This window comes from Cebidichthys violaceus, unplaced genomic scaffold (genome assembly GCF_023349555.1).
Source record: "Cebidichthys violaceus isolate CVI_PGR_0920_01 unplaced genomic scaffold, fCebVio1.0.p SCAF_9, whole genome shotgun sequence".
Lineage (NCBI taxonomy): Eukaryota > Metazoa > Chordata > Actinopteri > Perciformes > Stichaeidae > Cebidichthys > Cebidichthys violaceus.
The window spans coordinates 9727686-9748725 of NW_027176975.1; the positions used below are offsets into that span (position 1 = coordinate 9727686).

At 41.1% G+C, this 21040-nt stretch overlaps 1 long non-coding RNA gene across 2 annotated transcripts in view; it reads right to left on the reverse strand.

Annotated features, from left to right (window-relative positions):
- Positions 1-11870: 11870 nt before the first annotated feature.
- Positions 11871-21040, reverse strand: part of LOC137867442 (uncharacterized) — a 39546-nt gene continuing 30376 nt past the window's right edge. For both annotated transcript variants that reach the window (XR_011102173.1, XR_011102174.1), the window contains exons 3-4: positions 15457-15555; positions 11871-12212 (exon numbers count right to left, since the gene is read on the reverse strand). This is a non-coding gene — a long non-coding RNA (uncharacterized lncRNA). The remainder of the gene's footprint in view (positions 12213-15456; positions 15556-21040) is intronic.

The following is a 21040-nucleotide window of genomic DNA, read 5'->3' on the forward strand; positions in this document are numbered from 1 at the left end:
CATCTTCTATGTTTCACACATAGAAAGTCAACAAACTAAGAATCAACCATAAGGCACAGTGGTGTGCTCGACATCACATTAGCTTACTGGCAGTTACCACCTGTCTGAAATCCACAAAATCAATTAATTGTAAAAGTGTTCGGATGGGTGTCGCCATGGCTCATTTAACAGTATTTTTGTTTTTTTTACTGTATATTTAATTTCCTCCTATAAACTCTTTTGTCTGTTGAAGTCACAGGAAAACACTGCAGAGCGCCATTGCAGCACCAGAAAATATGAATGCAGGTTTTTTTTCCTCCAATTGAAGACTGATTTATATTGGAATTAAGCTAGTGTGTGAATGTGTATGTACGTGTGTGTATGTGCGCATCTAGCAACAGACACAGAGGAATAAAGGCAGAGCTAGAGGAAGAGAGAGAGAGAGAGAGAGGGAGAGAGAGAGAAGCTCATTATAATCAGGCAATTATGCTGGCAGAATTAGAAGCGTCCTTATTTTCTCTTGTGGCAGCCTGAGTGTGGAGACGCTTTTTAAAGTGACTGCAGACTAATCCATGGATATGACTGACTGTCCTGTGCTAAAATGGAGCATCTGTTGTCGTGTATGACAACAAGATTTGCAGGTAAAAAGCCTGTGATTTTGGCTTTTTCGGAAAACCGGTGACTCAAGCAAGGCTTCCCAGGTTCTGGGCTCGAATTTGCATTGATGAGGATTTTTTTTTTCCTTTCTCTCCTGCTTGAGATTTTCGCTCAGCGGTAGTGAGAGATGAGGGCAGTTGTACACGCCTACAACTCAGGACCATGGCTGTACACAATCAGTGCTTTCCAATCAGTGGTATACAATTATATTGCATGTTTTTTTGAGACATTTTATTCAATTTCATGTGGTACAGTATGTGCATTGCTGCTGTTGTTGTTGATGTTGTTAAGTATCAGTACTAACGAGTGTGTGTGTGTGTGTGTGTGTGTGTGTGTGTGTGTGAGAGAGAGAGACAGAGAGAGAGAGAGAGAGAAAGAGGGAGAGAGATAGAGAAAGGGTGAGTGCATCATGTATGCTTTATCCCTAAAATTGGAATACATTTTCATTATAAATCAGAATGTTTTGAGGACACAAACATATTTTTGAATAAACGGACTGTCAAAATATTATGGGGTCAAGAAATATTGTAAATAACTTTGTGATATGATTGATTTTGTGTAATGTATAAAAAATACAATAAAAGTCTCACTAAGTACACCTATTTGTGAAAACTCTTAAATCCCCCAAAATGCACTGTTGTCCTTATTGAGTCAAGATTTTACAAATATGTGGCTGTGCACCGATGGCATGTTTAAGCTAAAGACTTTGACCTTAGGTCGAGGGTGTTTGACCAGCATTTGACTCTTGACCTCCACTACATGTCCTATCAACTGGTCTGTTAATGTGTATTGATCATCGCTCCCTTGAGACAGAAAGACTGAAACATATTATTGTCAGTCTTTTTGGTTACATTTTTGGTTACATTTTTTTCCCCAGAACACTTGCAAAGATATTGAAATCATTTCCCCCCCCCCATTCCTTTATAACTCAAAAAGTCCTGACATCACAACAAAACAATCAATGATAATTTGTTGCATTATTTAGCTTGAAATGAAAACATATCACAGATATAAAGACATCCTGAATGTCTGTCTTGACACAGACCAAACACCCCACATCTCCCACCCATTTTCCACTTGCAAAAAATGTTGAATTGTGCATGGAATTTGGCAATGTTGATTGTCTGCCTGTGTGTTGGGAGGGGGGTGGGGGGGGGGGTGGGGGGGCGGGTGTTAAGATGAAGTGGAATGACGACTCCCTGAAAGTTCTCAGGGAAGTGCTTGTGTCTGCCCATGGAGCAGGCAGCTGATTTGGGATAGGGTGTTAGCATAACAAAGGGCCTGAGCCTGTGAACTTGGGGCACCTTTCGACCCTGGCGCTGTGGGAATGAATAGTCTCTGGGCCTCCCCATAGAGCACCCCCATGGCTAGCCTGATCGTGGCTAAATTGTTAATCAGGGTAATTTAATATAGTTTTCAATATGCCTCATCTCTCATCGGGAAAGCATTCACCGCCTTCTCGCCCCAAAAAAAGGCCCCCCCTATTCAACCGGGGTGAGACAGGCAGCTGCAGGTCTTATAGCCTTCTCAATTGAAATGTTCAAATATCAACAACATGAAGGCCTCAGCCCTGTGTTTGTACGTGTGTGTATATGTGTTTGTATGTGTGTGCATGTGCACTGTTCTGGTTCTGTGTAAATCTGGACATACACATACAGTTGTTGGTGAATGACAGTGTGGTTGACGGAGAAGAAGGCGTGTGATAACTCTGACACATTTTTACTGTACAGTTCCTGGCCTCTGAAACAACTGCGGGGCCTCACCACCTTCTCTTTCACAAAGTGCAAGGCCACATATTTACTTTGACCTGTGCTCGGAAAATGAGGAAATGAGGCAGTGTCTTTAAAGCTCCTACATGACAGACAATCGCTAGCATTTTTTTCCTCTAACCTGAGAGAGAATGAGGTCACTGCGAGCAGTAACTCTCGGTCTCAGGACAGATGACGTCAGCTCTCCTGGTAGAAGCGTCCAGTAGCTGAGGTGAGTCATCGGACTCCTGGCCCTAGTTTTAGGCAGTGCGAGTTAGAACAACCCGTCCACCCACATAAACACACACACACTTAAACTCACTCAGGGCCTGCTGGGTCCTGACTCTAGCATCTATAAATACATACTGTAATCGAGAATGACTCAGACACTTCATGGCTCTCTGTGGGGAGGCAGAAGATGGAGTTAGGAGGACAAGAAGTCTGTAGGAACAATAGAAGAAAGCTAGCGTGACCCTGTGTTGATGTTATCTTCGTGTACATTTTAGCTCCAAGGCAAGCTCAGCAATGGCATGGTGGCTGTAAAATGGAGGACGAAGAACAGGAAGTAGGGTTTTTTCAGACAGTGAAAGCATCCCAGAGCCACAGCACCATGTCCCGTTTACTTTGTGTCCCCACCAAAGCATGATTTGTTAGGATTATCAACACAGGGAACATGTTTCTGTTGGTAGTGGTCACTTAACATTGATTTTCAGAATGTTTCTTCATCGCCCCAATGCTAAAAGTAATTTCTGCACCGCTGCTGTTTTTGGCAATGCAATGTTACACCATGCGTCATCTAATGTTGTTATTTGACTGTTATATTCTGTATAATTTAACAGTCATGTATGAGTGAGAAAATGGCGTTACAGACTTGTTAAAGTTTATGAACATTTAAATTATTTCCCTTGCCCCACACTGATGCAAAAATACTTTTCAATACCGTAACTGCATTTTACTCCAGTGATTCAATTTAGTTTTAAAAGTAAAATACAGATTTTCCAATTCAGGGAAAGAGTTATAACATACAGTGATTAAATGAATCTGTGTGTCACACCAATACTTTTGAACATGAGGTCCAGTATTTTTCTGATCAGGCATCTGACAAAAAAGGTCCGTTATCTTGTTACATTTGTTTGTTTTTGAGAGAACATGATTAGATAAAACAATTGAAATATTAATCAGACAAGTTTTGGTTTTTGATTTTGGGTAAAATAATCATATGAATCGGTAATTTATAAAATAATGTTTAGAATAATCAATGAATTAGTCGTTTATCGAGTAATTGAAAAAATAATCATAAGATTAATTGATTTTAAAAAATTGGTAGGTGCAGCCCTACACATCATCAACACAGATATGAAGTAAAATGTTTATTTTTTTTAAAAGCACCCTAAAAATGTTTTGCCCATTTATAGCATTTATGCAGTTTTGTGGTTATAAACTGCTATATTATGCTTTGTTTTCAATCATTCATTATGTGCTTTATTACATATTCAGCCTACTATTCTGAGAGAGTCCCAGCCAATATGAGATGGTTACTAACTGCAGATGACATGATTTTGAATGATGACACTCATTTATTTATGCACTGTAGACACCAAAATGTATCCCTTTTTAAAATTGTTCTCACCTTTCGGTTACTGATAAAAGGTTTTGTTCACATCCTTGTCTTATAAAAGTGTTTTTTCCTGGTCCGATAATAGGTTTCGGCATGTAGACAATATAACAACATATTGATGCACACATGTAGTGCAAGCAACTGATTAGCATAGCACCTCGCCACGAGCAGACACTACGAGGAGTCTCAGGCCAGCAGACCGTGTTCCCTTGTGGGCCATTGAATAGAAGTGGCCTGCTCTTGTGTACTCTAAACCTGTATGTTAATTTACGCCATGTGAGGAGATGATAATTCATGCCTAAATCATCAAACTGCACCCCCCCAAACCCCAAAATCCAGACATGCGTCTATGGGAACCAAGGACCCTAAGTCAACATAACATCTGACATATTCGCATCACCCACATTGAAACAAATTAGTTAACCAAATAAAAAAAAATTACTTTATTCTTTATCACCACTTATTGTTCCACATTTCTCCAAACTGTTCGTACAACAAATAAGCAGCATTTACTATGTGGATGATTTTGTTGGTTAATGTACGTTAATAAATAGTGATATTCTCTAAATGTTGTCATCATATCTGTAAAATACAGCCTCCATTTTATTTCTACTCTGAAAGTCACTAACTCACTTATTGCTACGTACATGCTTGTAGTCCAAGTTTCAAAGTTTGGATGTCACAGTGTTTGTTGTGTGGCTTGTACGACAGGAAATAGAATTTATCAACATGGAAACAAAAGGTATTATAGGCCCCTGGGGGGACAGGGTGTAACTGGGGTCAGGGCTACGGGGCCTTGTCTAGACGGCCTGCTTTTGTGGTTGCCAGGTCTTAGCCTCCATCTCACCCTTTCAATAGGAGAACTTGACCCGTGTCTAGCTGCCGTGGGACTCAGAGACAAGGAGAGATGGACTGACGAGACAGTGGGAAAGCAGTGAAAGAAGTTGTGGGCAATTAAGTAGTGAGACTGAACATTTTAGTGGGATAAAATTAGGAAATATATTTTTACTTTTGAACTCTCTAGTTACTTTGTTTCACAGCCTGGGATTCACCCCCAAAATGGGCATGACTGACTTCAGGTCTTCCTTCAAGGCTTAATTTCTACATCTTTCCAGTTCCTCTGTATGGGTGTGCCACTCTAAACAAAACTTAATACAGAAAATATCTTTTCATAAAAGAAGTTAGAACCAACCAATGACAATACCAATACCCAAAACTCCAACGCAAAACACCCATTATTGTAAACGCCAAATTCAAATCACTCCCTCCTACTCTCTTAGCTCCTGTCTTGGTGTATGTGGAGGGTGCAGGGTGGTGCTGCGGGGCATGGTATAATTGAAAGGCAGAAGAAGAATACTGCTTGTTTAAACCAACCAGCAGGCAGTGAGGGCATGATGGGAAAACAAAGCCGGAGCCCCAGGAGCGCGTGACACGACATCACTAATGGCAGAGCAGAGAGGAACACTGCCTCTTGTTTAGTTACCCGTAGTCCTTGTGACAACCAGCAGGTTGAAGATACGACACAATTGGCAGCAATTCACAAATTCAAATCTGAAGTTTGCACAGCTATATTGAGTTGGTTCACCAGGATCTGACAGAGCTCTCCTTGGTGCTGGTTCCAAAGATTTTTTTCCCATTTTGTTTAGGAAATATACTGTCAATCATCATTGTAATTTAAAGAAATTAATATGTATTTTGTAGCCTAGCCATGATGGCTTCATAAGCGTTGATGAAAATTGAATTCCATATTTTCACCTTTGATATAGTTTTCAGGCAGCCACAAACGCATGATGGAGGGCAGAAGGAGCACTTATGGATTCACTTGCTACTGCACATATCACTCCCTTCCATGTACAGTACCTATACTGTAAATACACATAGCTGTGGACAGTAAGTGATAGGTGAGTGAACAAATTGTAGAGAGAAAAAAAAAGCTATTCTATTTAAACCCTTCCATTCCACATTGCTGTTTTTTTTTTCTTCCTATGGATGAGAGTTTGACATGGGCTGCATCTCAGCAGTATAAGCTACAGCAGCTGTGAATTCCCTCAAAGCAAATCACCAGGCATGTCTGTCTCTTATTGACCCACATCAGGAATCCCCACCCACCACCTGCAAGACGGCGGCTCATTTTAGCCAGCAATAAATATCAATATTACATATCAATAAACCCATCTGAGAGGTGGGGAGAAATAGCAGGGAGGAAAGGGGGTTGGATTGAAAGGGGGGGAGGACGGATGTGGGGAATGAGAGAGGGCAGAGGAGAACGGGGAGAGAGAAAGAAAAAAGTATAGAAGAAGAAAGTGATGGCTGCTCGTTTGTTTCGGCCCTGTGGTCTCGTGCCTCCTGGGATAGCCGAACACTCCGTCAAGATTCTACACTTCAAAATCAATCACTCTCGGCTGAGCACAAAGAGAAAGACACACACACACACACATTCACACACATGTCCACACACGCAAACAAATGTCCATTCGCACTTCATGTTACAAGCAATGTCTTCTGTCCAGCTTCAACTAGGCAGCCTCGGCATGTCATGGCAGTGTGAGCTAGTGGGCTGCTGGGAGAAGAGAAAGTCAGATCACCAACTTTGTCTTGCAGAGATTGTCTATGCGATTCCCAATCAGGGGACGGGTACCTCAGGGTGTGTTTCTAAAGTTGCTATGGGTACGTGGAAAGATTGTGCAGTAGCTCTCAAATAATTAGAGAAAAAAATAATTACAATAACAAACAAGATCCCCCATATTGAGTCAGCTGTAACATTTAAACACTGTTGCAATTGAGGATGTGTGAAAACAATATCGATAACAATCAGAGAAGTCTAAATGGTTGGCTAAAGACAATGGAAATAGTTGAAATGAATTGTATAAATGATTGTTTTGTTACATTATCCACTTTTGTATATTTTGTACAGTAACATTCAGTTTTAAATCAATTTAAAGGACCACTCTTGGAACATGACAGATGGGGTCGATGAAGCAGTGCTTGAGTTCGTCGGACAGGGCTGTGGACAGGATCGGACTAGAAACTAATTCCAGCCCCGGCAAATTTCGTCTGGACTCATTTTCATGGGCAACCGCTGTAATATATATGATGAAATTATTTCACAGTTTGTAGCCTATTTATTTTATTATTATTATTTATTTATTTTGTCCTCATCTTTCATTAGCCAATGTTAGAAAAGTGAAGTACAATATCAGTAAATAATGAGCACAACTTTGAAGACAGTTTGACAAATTGTGTTGTCGTTGATGCTTCGAATGGCCTCGATTATTCCTCATTGGCAGCTCTGCTGCTAACTGGCTAGCCTGTCACTACATCAGCTAGTTTAGCACTATCAGTCTCACCTGAGGTCCTCGGCCTCCTCAGCCTCCAACTTGCTGTTACTCTGTGTGTCCTGTTAACGTTACTCTTTGCTCCTCTTTATTTGGTGCCCGCGTACTCCCATAACTGCTGAAACAGCATGTTTTTGCATGACACTTACATCGACAGCTAGGACGTTATTTTTTAATTAGAAATTGGTTATCTTTAAACATTTTGCAACTTTAGCCTCAAGTAATTTTCTTTTTTCTCGCTGACCTTTTATGCTCCACCTGTTCGCTTTTTCGGTCTTTTATTATCCATTAGATTTGTCTTTTCATTTAACTCTACTCGTTGTGTCTAGATTTCATTTAATATTTCCCACGTGACCTCTTACCTTTTTTTTCTTCTTCTCTTGTGTTCTTTTTGGCTATTGGCAAACCAACGTAAAGGCGCCTTACCGCCACCTACTGGAGTGGAGTGTTGGGCAGTAGATTGGCATGAGAATAAAATAAATAAATAAAATAAAAATGTAATGGTAGTGGTGGGAGGTAACAATTGTTGGTATCACCTGCCTTACAGTAGCCCATAAGTAGCCGATTGACAAGTTTGTTATTGTATAATCCCTAATCAGATGTACTATTCCAACATCTAGTGGGCAGGTACATTTCTTTCACACTTTGCAACTATAGCCACCTATAGCTGTGGAGGAAAAGATTGGGAACAGCTGATTTGCAGAATAAGCTATTTAGGTTGATTTGGACTGAAAAGTCGGTGAAACACAGTTCATTTGTGACATTGTTTTTATTTGAAAATATCTGCTTTTTCAGTAAAGCCCCTTTAACCCTCAACAACCTTGAATAATCCAATCAAACGCCAGTTTCCAGCAGCAGATTTCAGATGTGATCTTAAACAAGCAGCTTTTTAAAAATCTGCTCACATCTCTGTAATGCATTTTATAGCGCCATAACACTATGTAGCCGGCAGCCTCTTTGGGTTCCAGATCTTCTTTAACCAGAGATTTAAACACACACCAAAGGTAGTTTCAGTAAGACCTCATTTTTCTCACTGTGAAGTTTCCAGACTTGGAGTTCTGTATCTTGTCGTCTGTTGGGATCATGGGGCGGATAGTACTTGTGAATCTTCTCCCAAACAAAATAAGATAACACAAAGTCCTGCTATCTGTAGATAAAAGTGAAATACTGTGCCGTCTAGTGGAAAAAAAAAGAGCAGGCAGACAAAGAAAGGAGCAAAAAAGTTCTATCACATAATGGAGTTTAGAAGTTTTAGTCTTTACTTTTCTTTGCCAGCAGCATCCAAGGTCATGTTCCTGGGCCAAAAAACACCTTAATGTAAAAACAAGCATTTTGATTTTTTTTTTTAGCTCTGCATCAATAGTAGAATTCATGCATTTATTTTTTACTGCCTTCGGGAGATCAATGCTGAGTAAGTGTCATCTGAGATCTTTGTGGTTCCCAAATGCTCTTGGCTCAATTCAATTGTACTGAAAGATGTAGACAGCTGCATTGTGATTCAAGGAAGACCTATTTAATAAACTAGGCCCATGTCTTCACATGTTTGAATCTGTCTCTATTAGATTTCACTTTGCTTTCATCGACCAGCTAATGTGATGCAATATGATATGTGATGAACATTGTCTGTAATGGATAAAGCTATGTTATAAATTAAGTGTCATCCAGATACAAAATTGTGTTGTGTGTATGTACAGTGTATGTGAGACCCCGAATGGTTTTGCATGTTTTCCAGCCCAGGATCTAAATGACAAACGTAGTCTCATGCTGGAACCCAGGCTCATTAAAACATTAGTATTCTTGTCATGTCAGGAAAAAACAGAAAGGGGATTTCAACTTACTTTGGTCTCTGGGCTCTAAGAGTTAAACAAACCATGATGTTAACAATTTCTAAGTAGTCCAAATCCTAAGTAGTTCAATTACAGTAATTATATTAAAATAATCATAAGGTAAGTCTAAAACTCTACTAAAAGTTGATGTGTGGATTTGTTTAAACTGACAAAACCCACCATAAACAGGCATTTGACTTATATTGTGCTCTAATTTAAACTACAGTCCTTAGTTACCCAATAAATGTGGAAATATTTTGAGTCCGCTATTCCTGTGGGTATACAGTAAATGAAGCATTTATTAGAAAAAAAAGGTTTATTCAAAGCAGGGCTCTGTGCAGCGTTGTTATAGAGTAGATAACATTTAGAACAGCAACACACTGACTACTGCATTTGGTTTTCAATTAGAAAAGTTAAATACCAATACTTCCTAAATGAAACTTCATCTGCGCACATAGTGGTCTTTTGACATTTTACCTTTTTTAGGCCTTCAGACCCACTTAGTGAAACAGCATACTGTATGTACTGTAAACACAACAGTAATTAAATGGACAATTGTTTCTCCATAAGCATCTGTGTGCATTCTGTGAATATATTTATACATATACACACAGAAATTATGATTTTCTTTATACCTCTCTAATCTTTGTTCCTTTTTCTTTGGAAATAGTGGATCATTTTAGTTTAACTGCTCACAACTCACACACATGACACACAAGTATACAATGTTGTAAAACTTCTACTTAATTAGCTTTGTGACCACCTTCATATATATTAAAGCATTTCTGTTGCTGAAAATGTCCTGCATTTGATTCAGGCCAGACCTGCAAACAGTGGTACAAGAACCAACGTAAATTAACTGTTTATGCATGTACTCTAAGATCAATGTTCAAGTGTAAACACTTGCTCTTTCATAGATGTTTCTTGACTATCCAAAATTACATGATCATGATAACATTTAGTATGAAAGAAATGACAAAATGCTAATACAGCTAAAATTAGGATTTGTTCGGAATTTGAGTCTTAAGGAAAAGTAGATTAAGACTGTGCAGCTGTGCAACACCATATGCTTGACAGTAGAGGTTCAGTTTTATGCTAAACTCTGTAGATGTGGCCTCTGTGTCATTGCCACTTTTTTTTATCTGGATTGAGGTAACCATTGGGGAACATAAATACAGTATAAACCAGAAACCAATAGCAGTTTATTTCATTATATGGCTAATTTTCTCAGTATTTTTTGAAGCATTTTCTGTCAGCAGCAGGAAAGACTGGATATCTTGCAGAAGATTTCGTGCTGCATCCTTCAAGTTGATGCCAAGACATGTTGGAGCTATTTTAGCACTCCTGAGACACTTTTTGTTGATGTTTTCCTTTTCCTTTTGCTAGTTACCTGTAGATGTGACACTGCTGGCTCCAGGGCATCCTTTGTCTCATCACAAAAGCCACTAGCAGTTGATACAAACATCAGTGGACACTCTCGGAATACACACCACCTCACCTGTCACACTGTAACAATCACATCGACAACTTGGTGCAAACACTGTGTGTAAAAATGTACACAGACACAGCCATCAGCCCAGATTCATGTCCAATACGACCACTGACGTGTGTGCGTTTGTCTACAGTGTGTGTGTGTGTTTGTGTGTGTTTGTGTCTGTCTGTCTGTCTGTGAGGGGATAGGTGGAGGCCATCTTTCATCTCTTGCTGTGATCAGATATTCTACATGATATGATATGATGATACAGGCCCAATTAAGGGATGGGGTTGTGTGAAAAATGTGATGACAGGGCAAGCGGAAGAGTAGACTGTGATCTGACATCTGAGAGGGAGAGGAAGACGAGAGAGAGAGAGAGAGAGAGAGAGAGAGAGAGAGAGAGAGAGAGAGAGAGAGAGAGAATGGATGAGGGTGGGGGAAGACTAGGGGGGGCAGACAGGACTGAAAGACGGTTGTAGGAAAGAAGGGAAGAGTGATGCTGGTAAAGGAAATGAAGATGGGGGTAAGCGTGAGAAAAATAGTGAATATGAATGTTAAGTAGGGAGGGACAGATAATTAATGTGATTAGAAGGGAGAAGGGAAAATGGAGAGGACCTAAAAGATGGAGAGTAATGAAAGATAGAAAAAGGGAGACAAATGAGGCTTCTTTCTCAAAGGAAATAATGTGTCAAAGACGTTATGATCCTACTTTTGTTCCGTCTTGTTGTAGTTTAAATATAATTTTAGGGAAACTTTGACAGGAATACAAAAGTTAGCTTGTTCTTTTCTTTCAAAAACATAAACCTGACATGCAGCATGGAGAGGAAAAGGCAACAAAAGTAGATGTGGAAAAGAAGCATAATAGCATCATTCTAGTCTTTAATTGTTGTTCCATATTTTGCACACACAGGTACATTTTATTTGGCAGACATAGTAATACACCAAAAACAGCACACACTGTGAAATGGAGGGGATTTTAAACAGGGAGGCTTCTTGGTACTGTCTGAACCTGTTTCCCCACATTTCGTTAGTCTGTCAGGATAAACTACAACTGTGTCAGGTGTATGATTTTGATCGGGACGCATGGTGCTTTGATCACCCTTCTAGCTTTTATCAGCATGCGTGCTCTTTTCATTGCCAAATAGGACCCAATTATGTCAAGCACATTGTTTTTTACCTGGAGTGCCAAAGCACTACACAGAAAGGAGGAAATAACTCACACTAAAACATCACTTAAAAGAAAAAAAAAGCCTTTATTTAGCTGTCAAAAAATGTACTTGTTAGACTCAATCAATTACATGAAATGAATACAAGTTTCAATGTGAATCAAAATATTTTCAACATAAGTATTCTCCCATTTAAAATAAATTAGTGCAAGGTCACAGTATTTGTCTGTTTGACCGGTAGTACAGTATTATATAACCAGTTGACATAAATACTAGAAATGAGAGTACAGTGCAGGTTCAAGTGTTGTAGAGTAATGTGAAGCTTAAGGGAGTTATGAGTGGACATCTTGATGCTCCTATCTTGATGAAATTCAGGCTCTTCTCTAGTTGATCAGGATGACTAATTGACCTAAAAAGAGAGAATACACAAATAATTAAAACACCTCAAAGACATTCCATGAATCTTTAATAATAATTGGCCTACTATTACATATTATTACATCAAAGCTCCATGAAGAACCGTTGGTGGATTTGCATCACATCCTGTGTAACAACACTTTCTACAGCAAATATTTTCTTAGAAACTATATGTGTGAAACCAAGTAATTATTCCCAGCCAGAAGGGATCTTACAGCAACCTGTTAGTTGCAGTTTTTCTGCAACAAAAACATAACCTCTGTGTGTACAATCTGCCTTTGCTGAGGGACAGCACTTGTTGTAGAGTTTCATCACATCCCAAAGCAAGATCCTTGAATGAAAGGAGTTCAGTGAGCTGTGAGTTCCCGGTGTACTTGACAGTGACAAAGGCCTCAACAATAGCCGCTGACATTAGTCCCCCTCATATCACGCTGCACTTTCCTCCCATTGTTCGCACTGCACTTCTCACATGTATTGTCTTACGTGATATCCTTAGAACCTGATAAGACCTACGGTGAAAGTTTTTGTAGCTGAGGACACAGGCCTGGGAGTGTCTCAGGCTTACAGCTGCTTATTATTCTCTCATAGAGACTGGGAGACTGTAGGGTCTGGGGAACGCCTTATCGGATCCCCTTTACACCCGGCCTAACCTGGGTTACCTGCACCTCCAGCCCTTTCTCCATTACTCTTGCCATACTTGACACTCCTTCCTCCAGAAAGACATTATGGTATTACATTTCTCTGAAACTATAGAGTGTGTTGACAAGCATGAAAGGTATTCTGGAGTCCAACATGAATCTATAGGCTGTACAGAACAGCTGGTATCATTTGAGACAGCAAGGATGTCCGACTGGCTCAGTTAAATCTTCAGTGTCATTGTCTGCATAAGACAACAAAAGAAAACCAACACGTCATTTCAAGATCCCATGACGGACTTGTTCCTAAAGGTTTGCTCTAAATGTATTTGCTGATTTACCGTATCAGACACCTGAAATCTCTTGAAAGTTGCTAAAAGTCAGCAACTACCCTCAGTTTTTTCCAAGGATTTAAAAAAAATACAAAAGTACTGTTTTAGCCACGTTGTCTCCTTTAACAAATCTCTCTGATGTTTGTCTGACAGTATAGAACAGTTCAGGGTTGGCAGGGGGTCCCTGGGACATCAACACCCAAACTCAACCCAAATGCAAAAGATGAAGGGAGGTGGATTCAGACAAGCCAAGCAAACCACGCTGCCTGCACACAGCACCTCAAGGGCACACACTGCCTTCCTGGCCTGCCTGTCTATCTGTGGCAGCTGATCTTCGTCAAAGCTACATGTGCCTCTCTCTGCATCCTCCTCATCTTCTCTGCTGACACTGCAGTTGTGCAATGTGTGGAGCTGTGTGTGTGTGTGTGTGTGTGTGTGTCCAGGGATTTGCTGATGGTTCTCAGTGCCTCCGATATTTGGGTTACATCAAACAAAGCATTTGACATTCACTAGTTGAACAGGCAGATTGAGCTTGATGTTTATAAGGTGATTTAAAAATAGCTGCAACAATGCTGCACAAAACCAGTGCAAACAACACTATACATGAAAATCTGTTGCAGAAGTAGGTACTTTCACAAAATGATCTACTCTCAGACCTTTTGCATGTTTCCTACACTCAGTCAGTTGTGAAACAATTTTATTGACTAAATCAACTGTAGAGCATTTGTATTCTGCTTCACAGCGGACCCACAGGGCATTGCAACATGTTTGTTGTAAATTTATCTTGTATTTCTTTCTTTTTGATTGACCCAGTTTGACTGATTCAAACTGGTCGTTATTGGTGGTGGTTAAAATTTTCTGATCATCAATTTTTGCCTTGCTTCACACAATCTGTGTTTAGTAATGTCATTGTCCTGGCGCCTTAGCAATAACACTAGTGAAAATGAATTCTAATATATTACAGGAACATGAGCCAAAACATGAAAAAAATAATATTGCTTAAAGTGTAATAAGTTTCAACACATGTTGTAATTCACTAAATAACATACGTAGGATTTTAAAAAACTATACATTTTTTTTGTCATTCTAATCTTGTGCATTTTTCAATGTCAGTAGACCCAGATTTCCCCAGACCAGATCCACAAACATGGATAGTTGTCATGCTCCATCACGATGCGCATTTATGTGGAAAAATACAGGATTTTTTGGGAGTGGTCTCCCCTCATCCACAAAAAAGGATTTCATGTCAAAGTATCCCTCGGGAAATTGACAAAGGCAGAAAGTAGTGCCTTGTGTTGCCCAAGTCTGATAACAGGGTAGAAGAGTTGTATGCCTTGCTCTCCTTCTGCTAACTATTCCCAGTAGAGTGCAGTCAGATGCCTCCACTCTCCATGAGGAGGCAACTGATGCTGCTGCTAATCTGCAGAGAATAACACTCAACTGAAGCCTATCAGAACTGAAAGAGACTGCTGATACAGACTCAGTGCAGGAGAAACCTGATGAAGACACATGCATGCACACATACAGGTATAAACACGTGTATGACTACATCATTTACATCATATAATCTAGGATCGGGTCACTTTGGACACATAGAGATGCCAACAAACAGACTGGGGGCAATAAATAGACACACGTATACAAATATACAGATATTAATACCAAACATGCACCGCATGCAGCTATGACTGACACACACACAAAAACATCTCTCCACCATCATATTTTATCCCTCTCCTACTTTCTCTCTATATCTCTGTCCATGCTTCTGAACCTTAGGGAGACATATTCTTTTTCATCTGTCAGTATGGATGGAAACAGACATGTTCAAAACACACAACAATGGCCTCGCCAGCACCAAGGAGGCTCTATGTTTTGTATGGTTGAAACACTGCATTATCTCCTAAGTGTCTAGCAACCCCAGTATAGTAAATAATGGATGCTACTCTTCCTTCAGAAAAAAACCTCTTTCACTTCAGGGACCAGTCATGGTTTACCTGTATAAATGCCCTTTCAGTGTCTTTGGAGAAATGGATAGCACTAAAAGATGTGGGTCAGACGATTTCATTAGCACAGCATTTCTCTCTGTGTCTCCTTCAATCAGCCGTTTGACAGAAGCAATGTCAGTCAAAATGCAGACACATTCATATAGAATTCACTGAGAAAAAGGATGCAGAGACTGCTGATCCATAGCAGGGAATTCGTAAAATATAGCCCATATTACAAGATGGCAGAAATCGTGATGCTTGAAAGGAGAGAGCGCAGTCACCTCTGAGATCAGCTGAATATCCTTGACGTCTTTAGCCTGAAGACTCCACATATTATGCCATTCGTTTCTGAGTCATGATCTACGAGGTCTCCATCCAACCTAGAAAGACAGGATAGGCGTAATGTTTAGTGCTGTAGACGTAGAAATACACTGAAACAAGTACACATACATGCAAGGTATCATAACATTTTACAGACCTCTCTAAGAATCAGGCTTTATTAGACGATGAGAGTCCAAGATGACTTATTGCTTTTGCTCTTTGACCTACTTGTTTCTCTCTACTTTGTGCAGTTAACTCAAAACACTAAGCAGGAATGAACAGGACTACTTTGTGCCATCACGCAACTCTCATTGGGCTCCCTCCCCCATTCATTCTGAGGTTACATCGAAAGAGTTTCAGCTATTGTGAATTATTTACTTGATTCACCATTCGGCCCTTTAACCCCTCAGCAAATGCACAGGCAGTCGGGGTTAAAAATACACTCCCACAGGATCTGAGTTTGAGTCTACATGCATGTGTATGTGAGCGTGTGTGTGGGCAGGGATGTGGGTTTAAAAAAAAAGAAAAAACACTATATAACCCGTGACACATAAAGCAGCTTACATTCTCTCTTGAACAGACACACAGGAACTCATCAGAGCATCATTATGTGGGTACTTTCTGAGTGAGAATCCAGGCCGTCCCAAATGGGATTATTATAACACAGCTTGATCTGTGCAAGAGCTACGAGTGTGATTTTGTAAGTCACTGTGTGTGTGTGTGTATGCGAGTGTGTGTCTGTGTGTGTGCATGCTTTTTAGAGAGTCAGGGAGTCCTGACCTGTGCTTCATGACCTGAGTGAATGTGAGGGTGCACCTCTCTGTGACTGTGAAAGTATAAAATACGCGCTTTTCTTGACAACTGTGTCATGGCCAGCATGTATACAGTGGACATATTCATGTTGAGCCTCTCAGTCAAAGGCTGAAATAAAGGTCTGTGATACATGCCTGTCTAACAGCAAACTGATAGAGGCTGCAGCAGCTTCCCTGCCTGCCTGAGTGAATATTAATGTCACCGAGATATGTGGGCCTTAATGGATACACGCGCGCACGCACGCGCACACACACACACACACACACACACACACACACACACACACACACACACACACACACACACACACACACACACACACACACACACACACACACACACACACACACTAACTCTAGTCCATGTTGCCGTGGTATGTCCCTGGCATGCAGCAGTGTTGTCATGGATACCCCCAGACACATCCGCCATCCCATAAGCGGGGGGATGCTGAGCGCTTCAGAGGGGCTGGCGCCCGAGCCCCCCCCATCCCCCAAACCCTCAACCCCCAATCTCTGTCCCCTTCCCCCAAAACTGAATCCCTGTCCCTTATTCTCCCCGAAAACTGGCTCAGCCTCAAAAAAGGCTCTCTGATTGTCAGCTGGGTAGGCCTGGAAGAACACAGCTGCTATCTTGTCCAGTGTTGGGGCCTCCATTGCTCTTAACTGCAGTGGGTTGTAATGTAACTGGAACAATAAGATACAGACAGAATACCTCGTATGCTTGCACCAGTTAAAACTTGTCTGAGAAAACCTAAAATAGATGTTGAACAGGGAAAATGAATGAAGTGTGAGTTAGCCCTCAGGGCCTTGGTTAAGCCTGTAGTTTATCCTGATCCTTTTCATTAGCCATTATCAATAATTCAACATTGCACTTGCTTTAATGGTTTAATGTGGGTAAACCCTCAATTCGCACACATCCACACTGACACGCACGGACACTCTACTTAATAACACTCCCTCTCTTGGCCTGCGCCCAATGGCACTGAGGTGAATATAGATGTGTAAACGTGCACATAACACAGTGCACCTAAAGCTTTCAAAAGTAAATACCTATCAATCAGATTTTTTCCCCCTACTAGGCAGTCATATGATCTCTTGATTTAGAGAAGAAATGGTTTATTATTTCTCTTCAAAAGTCTGTTTTACTGTATATCAAGTTATATTTGCAATAAAAAGGCACATCAATCTTCTACTCTTGAGTTGAGGAAATGAAAGGGTTAATCTTTTATGACGCGTTCCCTCCCAACCGTGCTTCTTTTGCCCTTCCTTTCATATGCTCCAGTATGGCAGTGCTCAATGTCTGCACATATGCTGAAAAAAAGGATCCTCTTTGATTGGAAGGCTAATTTGAAGTTTCAATTATTCTTATGCAAATTAAGGTACAGTTTCTCACGTCTGAAATGGGTTTGGGGCACAGATGGGTGAGTGTGTGTGTGTGTGTGTGTGTGTGTGTGTGTGTGTACAAATATCCCTCCAAAAACATACAGCGCCATTCCATCCCCCCTCCAACTCTTCATCTATACCTCTTAGGGAAGAAAGCTGACGTACAAAGACAGCCGGCATAATGGGACGAGGATATTTGCATGCACATTGTCCACACTGAACGCCAAACAGATCATAAATTGAGAATACAATGGGTCTAAACAGTAACAAAAGCGTAGGAGTGCAAGTAAGCACCCAAAACATGTTACGACAATACGGCGGCCTGGTCTATGTTGTAATGTAAATAATGGGATGATGTTGGGTAAACAGGTACACCACAAGAGCTTGGATGTATCACGGGGAGTGTTGTGGGCAAACAAAAACAACTTACTACATTTTATTTACCACTTTTTTCATTTAAACACTTTTCAGTGACATTTTCTTTTGCTTTTGCCATACCAGAGGTGCGAACGAGAAATATAATCCCAGTGTCTGTGCAGAGAGAGAGGTACAAGAAGATCCTGTTTAAAGAAAAAGGGAGAGAGAAGGAGGGAGAAATAGAGAGCGACAGAGTGTGTCTAAAAGCATATGTTCGTGTGTAAGTACAGTATGTGAATGAGGGCACGCTCCTCTTTATGGTAATTAAAGCTTTGGACTCAAATCTAAAGCTGGATGAGAGATTTAGACTGACAAAGAGGGACAAAGTGACGAAGAAAAAGGAGAAAGAAAGAAAAAAGAAGCAGACAGACAGAGGACTCCACAAATAGTGTCTGTTGTCTGAACCTCTCAGCTGATGTGGTGGTTAAAAAAAGAAGAAGAAAAAAACGGCTTTTCAGGCCACAAACCGGATCAAACAACCTGCTGTGGAGTCCGGTTACACCATAACAATGGCTTACATTCACTCTCAGCCTCAACACACAAGCTTTTACCTCAAAGGGTGTAGAGGGAGAGAGTAAGTCTGGTTTGGAGGGTGGGTGCATACGGGTATGGAGGGGGGTATAGCGTTATCTTAGACGATAATGGTGTTCAACAGATTAGATGGATAACAGCCTAACATGTTTGTTTTCAACCGTCGCCTTCTGCAGCTCTACTGAGATCTATGGTCAACCCCGCAGGCATTCTCAATCTCAACGAAACTTTTAGATATTGCCGGAGAAAGTGGAGTACTTTGATAGATAGCGTTCAAAACTCTTAGATAAAGACAACTGGTGAAGAGAAAGCAGTTGAGGAGAGATCATTGCCTATAAAGTAAAATACAGAGAGGTCTTTGTCAGAAATCAGTTATTACCCGACTGATCGCATTGCACGTTTGATGGACTTTTAATTGACTGGTGAATGAATGTTTTTTTTTTTTTTTTTTTACACTTCCCTTCATTCGCTCAGATTTTAAACTCTGGCATATTGACAGATTTCTAAAGATATCATATAGCCAACTACAACGGTCGTCCCTGTAAGCTTCTCTGTCCACAGCAGACAATCTGATTAATTACAGACACACAATAGACAGCTACTTTCTGCTAACCTCCTAAGACCCTGCCTCTCAAGCAATGAAAAGCAGCCCTGGCAATTTGTATTTGTTTTACATTGGTCCAGTAGTTCTGGAGAAATTAGTATGCAGTCAGGGATGGGAGAGCTTGTCAAGATCAGGGGGAAATCTCTACCCACCCACTGGGTGGATCTACATTCATGAACAAGGTTGACAAGAAAGCTGACTAGTGTAAAGACAAGGAGCAAATAAAGTGGCAGAGACCATGAATATTCTTTTTCATAGGAGGGCACAGAGAACACCTTCGTAGACAGGCCCTTTCTCTATCGGTCTGTCTTGTTTGTCAGTTCATCTGTCAAGATGTTCACGCTCAGCCCCTCTTCCCTTTTCCCAAACTATGTGTCATGCACGTCAAAATGCTAGGGCCAGTCCTTTTTGAGGGTGTTCTGCTGGACCATAGAGCGAATAAACATCCATGTCAGGAGAAAGCGATCTGGGGCCCTTCTCTCACTGAGCCCGAGCTCTCCTGGGAAACACACTGCTCATACAATGGATAGAGGAGGCCTTTTGTTGAGTCTCTGGGAGCTGTAGGGCTAGCTCTGGATCAAACAGGAGTGTGTGTGCATTTCTGCATTTTTCACACACACACACACACACACACACACACACACACACACACACACACACACACACACACACACACACACACACACACACACACACACACACACTCTCTCAAGAGCAAACCACATGCGAGAGTGAACACACACACACACACGCACACATACACACAGATTCACAGACTTTCCTCTGCTCCCTAAACTCGGTGTGACTAAGTTAACTTCTTCACTCTTTTGCAGTATTACTGAGGGCAGGAAGATGAATTTCAAATAGCCAGCAGGAAGGGAGGAGAGACAAAGAGGAGAATGTTGACGTAAATCAGCATTGGACTGATTTAGACTGGTTTAGTGTCAGTCCAAAGGGGCTTTCTGTTGCACTACATACAAATCACAGTTCAAAGCCTGTGACTGGGCTCCCTCCTGGGGTCCAAGGCAGGGAAATCCTGCGAGGAGGTATCCAATTCTTGTGGGAAGCCTATGTGTGTGGCATAGTTTTTTATTACATGTGCTCAAATATATGATCTAATATTGGCATGCGATATTAGGGGAGGGGCTGCACAGAACAGCAACACAGGAGGAGAAATTGCAATTAGGCCTCCAAAAAATGTTTAAAAAAAAAACTTTAGGGCAGTAGTAAAGTAAGTACACACTAGTGGCACATTTCTGACATTCTGTATGTAGCCCTATCAGCTAGTTATGTTGTGTTTATCATGGTTGAAAAGTGTGAAAAATATGGTGGCAACACAGACACTGGAATACAGAACTTCCACAGTTCATCCCCAGAATGCATTTTAATACATTTCCATTCGAGCCTCTGCCTTGCTCCTGGTCGTCTGCCCCTTGTGTAGGATCTGTGGGAATTCTCCTCACTGAAATGAACTCACACCGTCTGACCCTATTCATCCCCAAGACTGCACTTTCTCTGGTACTCCCCCTTTTCCAGTCCCCCGGTTTCCCACAGACCCCCTCTTTCCTCTCTCCCTCTCTCTCTTTGCATCCTCCCCTTCTTTCTCCCAACCTTCCCACTGCCCCCCTCCAAAGTCTCTGCCTTGCTTTCAACTCCAATTTTGGGCACAATGAAGTTGTTCTGGCTGACAGTTTGGCCAGTAGAATAAGTGTTGTTTGAGCCTGCTGTGTGGCCCTGTAGTGGGCCCATTCTCCCCCTCGCCGGCTCAGTTACCGAGAGCCTTGTTGGTGGGACACG